This window comes from Cibotium barometz, chromosome 27, assembly GCF_041138505.1.
Source record: "Cibotium barometz isolate CiBa-2024 chromosome 27, ASM4113850v1, whole genome shotgun sequence".
NCBI lineage: Eukaryota > Viridiplantae > Streptophyta > Polypodiopsida > Cyatheales > Cibotiaceae > Cibotium > Cibotium barometz.
In genome coordinates this window covers 10687069-10699997 of record NC_141072.1, presented here as the reverse complement: position 1 = coordinate 10699997, position 12929 = coordinate 10687069, and positions in this window count along the sequence as shown.

Sequence of the window (12929 nt, the reverse complement as noted above, 5' to 3'; positions counted from 1 at the left end):
CTAAAATAGCCATGTAATCTATTTTTGATGGAATAAAATACTATTAAAATACTCAAGTAGGGATGCTTTTGGCACATGCTTGGGGGGGCAGTTGGGACCCAATCTGGTGTTTCTCTTGCGTCTATATTTTTTTGTGGGGATGCTTCTCGAGGTCCCGTGTACTTTCCCGTTTCATTATCCAAAGAAAGGTGTCGAGTAGGGCAACTACAATGATCATGCATCAACTTTAGAGGTGGAGCCTCTATAGCCTGCCACCATCCAACACCAAACAAATAAATGTATTAGAAGTGGGAAGGCAGTGTAATAAGACTCTAAACTTATTATTCATGTCACTAAAGCTTAGAATTTGGAGTTGGAAAAGATGTAAGAGAAACTGAAGTATCTATTTAGACTTAGCAAAGAAATTATAGCATTGTTAGAAAGTCCCCTTCATTATTTGAATCTTTATTATAACATACCCTCTTCTCTATGGATGGGTTATTATGAATACTTCATTTTCCCTTTTTCCAAAAAAAATAAAGAAAGTATGGAGTCATAAAACAATGGATCTTTGAACCTTAAAAAAGAATAGCAAAAAGGTAAGATTGAAGTAAAAAAATTAGGCAGTGAGAAATGAGCTTTGAATTTTAACATTTTCGAGTATAAGGAGATTTAGAAGAAAATTTACAAAATAAAGTCGAAAAGATTCCAACAAACCCTTGCAAATTAAACAATTAATAAGCATTAAAGAAAATAAATATTGAGAGATTAAAACAAAAAAAATAGGCAATGATGAGTAATGAGATTAGAATTTTAACATTAACTCTAAACTTTTAAGCTCTAAGAAGCTTTAGAAGAAACTTATCAAAATAAACTTGAAGAGATTCCACAACGGAACCTTGCAAATTAAACAATTGATAAGCATTAAAGAAAATAAGCATTGAGAGAGTTGCATGAACCATGCATGGTTTAGCCATTAAAAGCTAACAGTGTGTTCTATAAGAGTTTATATGTACATGGGTGTGTCTATTGAGAGAGTTGCATGAACCATGCATGGTTTAGCCATAAAAAGCTAAAGGTGTGTCTATGAAGGTGAGCTTGTGTGAATATAAACTTTAGCATGAGTATGGATAAAATTTACATATGTTTAGTGTGAATATGGATTAAACTTACACTATTACTCAAAGTTCAAACTTTAGAATAAAAAAACCTAAAAGCATACAAGTACTTGAACAAAATGACAAAAGTACTAAAAAGAAAATATGGTTAATTACTTCAACAAAAGAATCAAGAATGGGGTAAGAAAAGAAGTTAGTAAGCAAGTGTATGAAGATTATATTTGAAAAGTGTTTCTAGAATGAAATGTGATTTTGTGTGTGTGTGTGTGTGTGTGTGTGTGTGAGAGAGAGAGAGAGAGAGAGAGAGAGAGAGAGAGAGAGAGAGAGAGAGAGAATACGAAGAAGAAGATTATATTAGTAAGCAAGAAAAAAAGTTAGTAAGCAAGTGTAAAGATTATATTTAAAAAGTGTCACTAGAACGAAATGTGTTTGTGTGTGTGTGAGAGAGAGAGAGAGAAAGAGAGAAGAAGAAGAAGAAGGGAAGGGGGGAAGTGAAGAGAGAGATATAGATTATGGGGGGAAGGGAAGAGAGAGAAAGAGAGGGAGAGAGAGAGAGAGAGAGAGAGAGAGAGAGAGAGAGAGAGAAGAAGAAGAAGAAGAAGAAGAAGAAGAAGAAGAAGAAGAACATAGTGTTAAATTAGATTTAAAATGAGAGTGTTAAATAAGCTTTACGGCGAGAATGTGAAAAAGGACCTTTAGCTAATGGTTAAATGGAAAGGTATAAGACAAGAAAACTATAAAAAATGCAACTAAGAAAATTAGAAGAAAATTTATAAGTAGATATATGTTTGTTTATGTGTATGCACACAGGTGATCGTTGCCATATATATAGGCAGTGATGTGTGTGAACACACTTAGGACCGCCGGGGCACTTTTTCTCTCTTTAGGAGGTTTTTTCCCCCGGCTTGTATATACGCCCATTATTCTAGGGCTAACTTATCTTTTGTACATTGACACAATCTAATACACTGTGTGTTGTGTGCATTCTTGCTTCTTCTTCTCCAAGCTTTGTGTGCTTTCCTGCAACCCTAATTCCAACAATTGGTATCTGAGCAGGCATCGGCTCCCAGGGCTACGCCGCTAGCACCCTTCGACTCACGTTCTCTGATTGAGGTGAGCTTTCACGAGCGCTTGCAGGTCCCTATACTTTGTAGACCAGCCCGCAGGGCTATGCGTTCTCAGAAATTGCATCTGAGGTCATTTTGGGCTCCGTTTTTGCATTACAAGTTATGTACAAGTGTTTTCGTCACTTTGTGCAGAAATTTCGACAGTGCAATTTTTTGCAAAACAGGCATACGTATTCTATTGTGGACCGTGCTACATAGCACGAGTTGTTTTCTGTTCAGTCTTGCTTCATTACAGGTAGCTTTTGCATCAGTTTCAGTCAATGGCCATGGCTGATAACAGCAATGATGTATTTCGCATGTTGTCTGCTTGGATGGAGACAGCAACTATCCACTTTGGGCATACATGATGCAGCATGTTTTGGTTGCAAAAGGAGTGTGGAACATTGTGCAGGGTATGGATGTACGTCCAGGTTCTGTGGATGTAGGATTTGTTGAGGATGTTGCAGGTTCTAGCAGCTCTACTGCTGTTGCTGTTTTACCGACTACTGAACAAGCTCGTTAGGATGGTAAAGATGCGCAGGCTCATGCCTTGATTGCACTATCTATCAAACGTAACATCACTCCACATATTCGTTCAGCTAAAATAGCAAAACAGGCTTGGGATATTCTAGCTGGTTTGTATGCAGGTCGTAACGAGGCAAAAATCTCTTACCTACGTAAAGAGCTAGAATCGAAGATTATGCAGGAAGATGATGACATGAATGTTTTTCTTGCTAAGATTAAAGATCTCAAGGAACAGTTGATTTCTACAGGTGAGATTATTCCTGATCATTCTCTTGTGCAGACTGTTCTTGATGCTTTACCTGAGTCATATTAGACTTTTGCTTCCACGTGGAGACTTGTTACTGAGAACATACTTGATGTTGTCAAGTATGATAGTTTAGTCAACAAGCTCTTGCAACAAGAAGTGCAGTCCAGGCAAAACAGGGCTAGGCAGCGTGCAGTTGATTAGGCATTTGTTGCTGCCCAGCAGAGAAGAAGTGGTAAGGCAGCCCCTTCCACTGTTTCTTCTCCTATTAGTAGGTCAGGTGCAACTATTGTAAGGCAACTGATCATGTCATTAAGAATTGCCCTAAGCTAAAGACTAAAGAGGCAAAGAAGAAAGAGTCAAATGCAGCCACAATAGTGAATGCTTCTACAAATGCAGATTCTGCAAATGTTGTGCAGGATACAGAATGGGCATTTAGCGTGTATTGCCAGTATGACCCATCTGTACATGATGCATGTTTGGCGGTTTTTGTTGACTCTGATGTATGGTATTTTGACAGTGGTGCTACAAAGCACATTACCTCGCATCGTGATATGTTCACTTGTCTTGATGTTGTTCCTAATGGGAATACTGTCACATGTGTCAATAATGCTTCTTACCCAGTGAAGGGCGTTGGTAAAATTATGCTTATTGCTACAAATGGCAGCGCTTTCACACTTTCAGATGCTTTGTATGTGCCAAGGATAAAGAAGAATCTATTGTATGTCTCTGCGCTTGCTAGACTTGGACTTGTAGTCAAATTTGTGGATGACAGATGTACTGTTCATGATTTGACTTCTAGTGATACGATTATTGTATCTGGCACCTTGTTTTGTGGGCTGTATAGGCTCAATTCTTATGACAAGTGTGTGGAAGATTCAGCAAATGCAGTTTCTAATGAAAAGGCAGTTTCAGATGCAAAACTATGGCATGCTCGTTTTGGTCATCTGAACTTTGCTAGTTTGCTGCATTTGTAGAAATTTGATATGGTTGCTTCATTGCCCCCTCTTGAGGCACCATTGAAACATGTTTGTGAAGGTTGTATTTTGGGCAAAATGCAGCGTTCTGCGTTTCCAAAGGATGGTTCTGTGCGGGCCACTCGCAAATTGCGACTTGTACATGGTGATGTATGTGGGCCTATGCAAACTCCGTCATTTGGTAAACACTTGTACTTTGTGACTTTCATTGATGATTACTCAAGGCATGCATGGGTATATCCACTGAAGGCAAAGTCCGAAGTGTTTTTGTGCTTCAAACAGTTTTTGCTTATGGGGTTGAAAACGTATCCAATTGTACTGTGGGCACCCTCCGTTCTGATCGAGGGGAGGAGTACATGTCTAAAGAGTTTGATGCATTTCTGGCTAGTCATGGGATAAAACACCAATGTACAATTCCGTATACCCCCCCTCAGCAATATGGTGTTGCTGAGAGGAAAAACAGGTCACTTATAGAGATGGCACGATGTATGGTCAAGAGCCAAGCTTTGCCACATGCGTTTTGGCTTGAGGCTATCATGTGTGCTGCATATGTACTCAACAGGTATCCCACTAAGGCCTTGCAGTTTGTTACTCCATACGAAGCTTGGCATGGCAGGAAGCCTTCTATTGGTCACTTGCGTGTCTTTGGTTGCTTAGCCTATGCTTTAGTGCCTGTGCAACAACGTAGAAAATTGGATGATAAGGCTGTCAAATGTATTTTTGTTGGTTACAGTGCTGAGAGCAAGGGTTACAGATTGTATCATCCGCACAGCAGTCAAAGCGTATCTTGATTAGTCGAGATGTTGTTTTTGTGGAAGATGCTGTGTGCAGCCTTTGTTATCATGTACCAAAGAGACAGGTGTGAGCTCACGGGATGTATTGGATACGTTGTTGCCTTTGTTTACATGTGGGAATTCAAATGTCAGTCCTAATGAGGCAAATATTCAGCTTATGCAGATTTCAAATGACATCATAGATCAGCCTATTTCTGATGCAGATTTACAGGATGTAATTTATGAGGATAGGACTGAAAATGAGCAGGCTAGAGGTATGCCTAAATGGCTGGTACAAACCTTGTGTGATAGTAAAATTGATGCACCTATGTCTAGTCATACTCGTTCAGGTTTTCAGCATGCCTCTTATGCATCAGATTGTTATGCTTTGGCTATGTCTAGTATGTGTGAAGAGGAAGAACCTCTTTCATTTGATGAGGCACAAAAATCAGAAAATTGGTTGGCTGCAATGCAAAGTGAATATGATGCTATAATGAAGAATGGTACGTGGTCTTTGTGTGATTTGCCTATTGGTAAAAAGGTCATTGGATGTAAGTGTGTTTTTAAGTTGAAACGAAAGCCAGATGGCAGTGTTGATCGCTATAAGGCTAGACTTGTTGCAAAGGGTTATGCTCAAGAAAAGGGCATTGATTTTGATGAGACCTTTGCTCCCACTTGTCGTATGACTACCATTCGTAGCATTTGTGCATTGGCAGCTCATAATGGTTGGAATGTACATCAGTTGGACATAAAGACTGCGTTCTTGAATGGAAATTTGCATGAGGAGGTGTATATATCGCAGCCTCATGGTTTTGTTCAAAGAGGGCAGGAAAACAAAGTGTGCAAGTTGAAAAAGGCTTTATATGGTTTAAAGCAAGCTCCACGAGCTTGGTATGAAAAGATACATGCATATTTGACTGCACATGGTTTTCAAAATAGTCCAACAGAAAGCACTTTGTATGTTAAACGTGTGGATGATGTACATCTAATCATTGCTCTCTATGTCGATGACATGCTGCTCACAGGACCAAATGAGAGTCATATTGCTGATTTTAAGGCTGATTTGAATGCCTCTTTTGAGATGTCAGATTTGGGACATTTGCATCATTATTTGGGGATACAATTTAAGCAGTGTGATGGAGGTATTGTTTTGTGTCAGACAAAGTATATTGAAACATTGTGGTGGAGATTTGGCCTTGAAGACTGCAAGCCTATTGCTACTCCAATGGAGACAGGTTTGAAGTTGAGTCTTCATGATGCTGGAGATCACTTTGATGTCACACTCTATCAGACAGCTATTGGTTGCCTCATTTATGTATGCATTACGAGGCCGGACATTCAGTTTGCAGTCTCATAAGTGAGTAGGTTTATGCATAGCCCAGGGTCTCAGCATTGGAAGGCAGTTAAACGCATCTTTCGCTACTTGAGTAGCACCATACATCTTGGGTTGTTTTATCCCAAGGGGGGATCGTTGCCGCCAGATTTACATGCTTTTTCAGACTCAGATTGGGCTGGTTGCTATGACACAAGAGTGTCCACAAGTGGTTTTTGTTTCATGCTCGGTAGCTCATGCATATCTTGGTTGAGCAAGAAGCAACCTACTGTGGCCACTTCTAGTTGCGAAGCTGAGTACAGGGCAGCTTTCACAGCTACGGTTGAGTGTGTGTGGCTCAAACGGCTTATGGTGGCTGACTTGGGTGTTGGACAAGAGTCTGCCACCTCTATCTACACTGACAGTCAGAGCACATTGCAGTTGCGAGAAACCCAATTTTTCATGCTCGCACAAAGCACATTGAGGTGCATTATCACTATGTCAAGGAGAGACTCTCAGCAGCAGGAGAGATCAGCTTGGCATATGTGCCAACACAGGACAATCTCGCCGATCTTTTCACAAAGGCGCTTCCTCGTGAGAAGTTTGAAGCTTTCCACAAAGCTTTGGGCTTGGTCCCCTTTGTGGACTGATCTACTTCGGGCATGGCACTTCCCTATACATGAGTGCCAGCTCTCGTTCACACCATCACTCCCAAGGGGGATTTGTTGCCATATATATAGACAGTGATGTGTGTGAACACACTTAGGACCGCTGGGGCACTTTTTCCCTCTTTAGGAGGTTTTTTCCCCCGGCTTGTATATACGCCCGGCTAACTTATCGTTTGTACATTGACACAATCTAATACACTGTGTGTTGTGTGCATTCTTGCTTCTTCTTCTCCAAGCTTTGTGTGCTTTCCTGCAACCCTAATTCCAATAGTGATAAACATTAATCAAGAAATAGGCTCAAAGCATTAAGAAAAACAAGGCAATAGTAAAAATATTACCTTGTGTGAAAAACATAATGGCAATATCAAAACTCTCACCTTGTGTGAGAAAAAGACAATGGCATAGAATGATTAATTTTTGTTATCAAGCAATAAAGATACGAGAACACATTAAAAACATTAAGCCAAAAAAAACATAAAAGAAATTATCATTATCATGTAAGAAAAACATAAATGTAAGTGAGGTAGTTAAATCAAAGGCTAGACCTAAAAGTAATTGAAGGATTGTTGATGGCCATGATGTAAGAATGGATGTTAAATGGGGGCGTCAAATAAAAAATGCAAACAAAAATAGGGGAGTTGAATAGCAAAGGCTAGACCTAAAAGTCATTGGTGGATTGTTGATGGGCATGGTATAAGAATGGGTGGCTTTATGCCTTCCTTAATAGAAGCTACACTTAAAAACATATGCATAATGTCACAACTTGGTTAGATTAATGCAAAGTATCACAACTTAGAGAGGGTCTCTTTGATCATCACATAGGTGTTAATGAGGGTCTCTTTGATCAAAGGCTTGATGATGTAAGTAGCCAAACACAACATGCGTAATGTGAGGGATTAATGACATAGAATAAAAACATATGCATAATGTCACAACTTGGTTAGATTAATGCAAAGTATCACAACTTAGAGAGGGTCTCTTTGATCATCACATAGGTGTTAATGAGGGTCTCTTTGATCAAAGGCTTGATGATGTAAGTAGCCAAACACAACATGCGTAATGTGAGGGATTAATGACATAGAATAATTACATTTTTATTATTATGGCCCACTCCAGCTCTCTCCATTGTTAGCCTAGAAGTCCTTGTCGTGAACAGACAACCCTACACATGAGAACATTTTACCTTGTGTTGGCAAGGGTTTTTTCCCCACGTGAACACACTCTTGTGTGTTAGCTACATCATCCCTAGGGCTAGGGCTATTTGTACTCTTGTACTCCATTCATTACTTATCATTATCATCGAGTACTTTCCAGGTTCGCTTTTGGTGTCTCTCTCTATCTCTCTCGTTCTTCGAGCTCGATTCGACATGTGTGCGTGTGTGTTTGTGTAAGCGTGCAGAGCATCTTCTCCCTCATCCAACATTAGTATCAGAGCCAAGTTCAGTGTCTTGGTTTTGGAGCCTACGTTCGTATTCAACCATCGACCCCTGCCATTGTCCTTCGCACTTGCTCCCCTTGACTTCTTGTCATTGGCCTTGATGCCTTTCCTTTTGTTAGCATTAGCTCCTGTTGCGTTTTTTAGAGCTGGTTTCTAAGGTTGGTCATAGAGCCAATAGCTCCTCCCTATTAGTCTTTGAAGTGGTGAAACATGTGTACATTGGTGGCCTTCTTTAGTTTTGCCACCGTACATGCTTTCATCTTCACCATCGCATAGCTCCTAGGTAAGCTCTTGCACTTCTCACTTTCCATAGATCTAGGGGGTTTCTGCCTCCTCTATACATTGGTCAACTTTCTTTCTGGCTGCTATACATTCTAGTCATGGAATATTCCTCACATCCGTTCATGTACTTCTGTAGAAGTACATGAATGGATGATAAAGATGCTAAGGGTGCATGGGATATACTTGCCTCTTTATATCAAATCTATAATAAAGCTTGAGTTTCCTATCTTTGAAAAAAGCTTGACTTGGAGCATCTGACTGAGGGTGAATCTATGGATGCATTTTTTACCTGTGTCAAGGATCTAAGAGAGCAATTGATCAATATTGATGAAATCATTCTTCCTGATAGTTCTCTTGTCTCTATAGTTTACAATGGCCTACCTGAATCATATCAAGGATTTGCTACCACTCTCTGCCTCCTTACAAAGAGGAATGCAGATTTGTATACCTTTGGTAGCTCTCCTATTTATTACAAGAAGATAAGTCTTGTTCCAATCGGAATAACATGCTTGCTTCTGATCAAGTCTTGTTCCAATCGGAATAACATGCTTGCTTCCGATCAAGTCTTTGCTGCCTACCACTATGTCAAAGGGAAATTTCGGGCTGCTTTCTAGTGCTAAACGTGAGGGTAAGGCACTAGCCCATTCCGAATCTTCTGATTTCAAAGGGGATAAATTTGAGAAGAAGAGATGCAAATATTGTCGAAAACTTGGTCATGTCATTGAGGACTTCTCTGCAAAAAAAGAGAGGAGAAAAATAATTAGCAAGTTCTTGCTTCCACCACAACTAACAATGTAGAGGAAGCCAATTTCGCACATGATGACTATGCTTTAATAGTCACATGCAGTGATTTGCCTCTACCCTTATCAAATGTTGATTGTTGATACCTTGAATCTAAATCAAGATTGTCAGTTGGTGCTCTTCCTTACATTGATCATGGTGATGAGATCAGTTCTCAAACAATTATGCCTTCTAGCACTTGTCACCTAAGTTGCCTCTATGGCAGTTACATTTGAGGGGAGACACAAGCTGTGTATTGCTGTTGGTGATGTATGTGGTCACTTATGCATTTGACCCCTCAACTATGCTATGTCTTGGAGACATACCTATATGCAGCGATGTTTTACTTGTTGAGATGTATTACTTATGCTAAACGAGCTCCTTGTTTGAGTTGCCCTCACCTTTGTAGCTCATTGACAAGGATGCTAATGGAGTCAAACTATTACATTGTCTTCAGCTTGGTTGCCTTGACACTATGCATAATTCAGGGTTCCTCTACCTCAATTTGTGTGGGATTACATAGCTTCTTTATTTTTCCATACTGAGAGGTTGCTTTGTACTCTCATGTTCTGGCTAGACATATGCCCTGCTGCCCCAAATTAACAGATTGTTAGATCAACATTTTTTATTGGGTTTACGAAATCAACCCATTTCCATTGCTGATTTCCATTGCTGATTCCACCTTGTCGGCTTGTCCATTGACACAAGTTATTTTTCAGATTAATTGGCATTGAGTGGACCTTGACAGTTTATACATTGTTGTTGTTCATAGTGCTCGTGTTCTCTATTTATTGGCTGACTCAGCTAAGCCTATTTTGGCTCTGAATTAGTCCTTTGCCAGCCTGCTGACAGTCAGTTAGATTCAACAGCCTTAATTTCCCATCTTGATCTACTGCCATGGGTCATGCATTATAGAGCATGCAGCCATTGTGATTTCTTGATGACAGCCAGTCAGACATGCACTGCCTCTGGACATGCATCTCGTTTGGTTGATATAGCCCTTGTTGCTTTCGCATTACCTCAAGAGTCATTTCCTCCTTTTGTTGCTTTAGGAGTTGATAATTGGGTTCTAGCCATGCGTTCAGTTTTCAGTTACTTACTGACCATCCAACAGATTCAGCAATTCATTTGCTCGTGACATTATAGCATGCATTTGATGTTTCAGACATTGGGCTTTTGCACTATTTAGGTATTCAGTCATACTAATTGAGGGGGGGATCCTACTGTATTGGCTTTTGATGTTGCCCCTTAATAGCACACTGATTGGATGCCTTCTATAATAATTATCTTTTTTTTTTCAGCATGTAGTGTGTCAGTTGAACATACTTTAGCATTGCCCTAGTACTTGGCATTGGCAAGAAGTGAAGCACTCAGTCTTGTTTAAGCTTGTTTGCCTCACAGTCACTCGACATGATGATTTGACACTAAGGTGTCACGCAGTGGTAACTGTTTTTGACATCAGAGCCACTTCTTTAGGTTGTGAATCTAAGTACAGAAACTTTCATAGCTATTAAGGCATATGTTGGCTCCATCGTCTATTGGCAGCTCTTGGTATTAGACAATCTTCTAATACCGTCATTTTTCATGACAGTCAAAACGAATACCCAGTCACGCGGATTTTGGAATTTTATATGCGGACATAGCACGTTTAGGTGCATTTTATAATGTTGGGAAGGATTTCATGTGAAGCAGATTGCCTTGATTTCTGTGCCAGTGTGGCAGATGGGTCTACCCAGTTTCTGCTACACTTTGTACACATTCACACCATTTACTTCAGGGGGCATTTTTTAACTTAGAAGTCCCTGGTGTGAACAGCCCCTACACACGGGCACTTTTTACCTTGTACTGGTGGCAAGGGTTTTTTCCCCATGTGAACACACTCTTGTGTGTTAGCCATATTAGCCCTAGGGCTAGGGCTATTTATACTCTTGTACTCCATTCATTCCTTATCATTATCATCGAGTACTTTCCAACTTCGCTTTTGCTCTCTCTCTCTCTCTCTCTCTCTCTCTCTCTCTCTCTCTCTCTCAAAGCTCAATTTGGCTGTGTGCGCGTGTGTGTCTATGTGAGTGTGCATAGTATCTTCTCTCTCATCCAACATCCATAACTCTCTAGTCTCTCTCATTCATGAAGAAAATAAGAATAAGTAAAACATGTGTAGGAGCTTTCTAATATGCTACAATGGATACAACCCTCTCTTCTTCGGAGAGCTCTATGTCATCATACTCCTACGATCCATTGTCACACTTTCTCGGTTTTATTCTCCTGGGTAGTCACATATTCCTCGCTTTCACACCCATGGTAGCTACACAAGCATAAGGAAGAGCAGAGAAGCAAGAGCATGAGGATGTTTCTCGTGCTCTTTCTACAAGGCAGCCAATCTACGTCTAATAGCCCTTTCTAAATCCAAGGCCTCTCGCCTCTTAGTCACTAATATCACATGAGTGATAAAAGTCACTAATATCACAGAGAGTAGAGGCCAGGCTTCGAGAGGCCTGTAAGAAATCATGAGATCTCCAAATATCAAGCATACGATGCGATAGCTTAGCATCTGAAAACAAATGATCAGGGATGTGTACATGGGGTACTGATCCATGGCAATTCAGATCTGTAATACATAAAACCATTGGGTAATGATCCGATTTAGAGGTGCCTTTAGCAAACAACAAAAGTATGCCCACCTCTGTCAAGCACCCAATCATCCACATAAAATCTGTCTAACCGTGTATAGATACATCCTGCATCTCTTCTCCTATTAGATCATGAATAAAGAAGAGTGGATGGACTCCTCAAAATGTCATCCTCATGCCAACAATCTCTACCATGAACGGAGAGTATAAACCTCTCCCAAGACGCTCTTTCAAGAGGATGCACCAAGCCCTCATGTCCACCTCTTTTATCCGCGCATCTCAACCATGTTAAAATCCCCACCAATAATCCAATGGTCGGCAAGAGGCATCAGTGTAGTGAGAGATTTCCAAAAGGCAATCCTCTCACCTCTATGGTCACCTCTATGGTTAGGAGCATAGAGGTTGAGAATACCAATGCGTGTAGTACCTTGCATAAGAAGGATCCACTGCGCTCTCGCAAGCAAAATGACACCATGTCCAATGATGTAAGGCAAGATCAAAGCTGAAACAAAGATATAGACACCACCCTTGGTACCAACGGCCGATGACCAAAAGGTGTGTCCCAAGAGAAGCTTGCCTGATCTCCCACACTGGCTAGCATCTAGTTTATCTCTTGCAAGAGAAATACATCCATAGGTCCACCTCTGACTGCACAATGAAGCTGGGTTTTTACAATTTGTTTTCGTCGACGCGGAAAAAAACCCCCAAGACCCTGAATGTTGCAAGAGACAATCCTCATAAGGACTCAAAGTAGGAACGACTAGATCTCGTAGAGGTGGAAGTACGTCTCGCATAGGTAAGGGAGGGAAAATCTGACGATGTAAACCTTACCTCTCTCTCCCACTCTAGGGAAAATCCAGGGCTAGTCCTTAGAACTGGAGAGGTACCATGATAATGCGAATGCACAACATCATCCTCAAGGGTACAATCATCATGTAACTGTAATGCAGCATCCTCTTGTAAAGGATCCAGATCATGTGCCTGCAAAGCCTCATCCTCCAAAGAAGGATCAACATCCTATGAGGCAAGAGCTGCATAAGGGTTAGGGTGCTCCACAAGGGGTGTGGGTGAAGGGGCAGGTATGGGGGTCTGAGGGT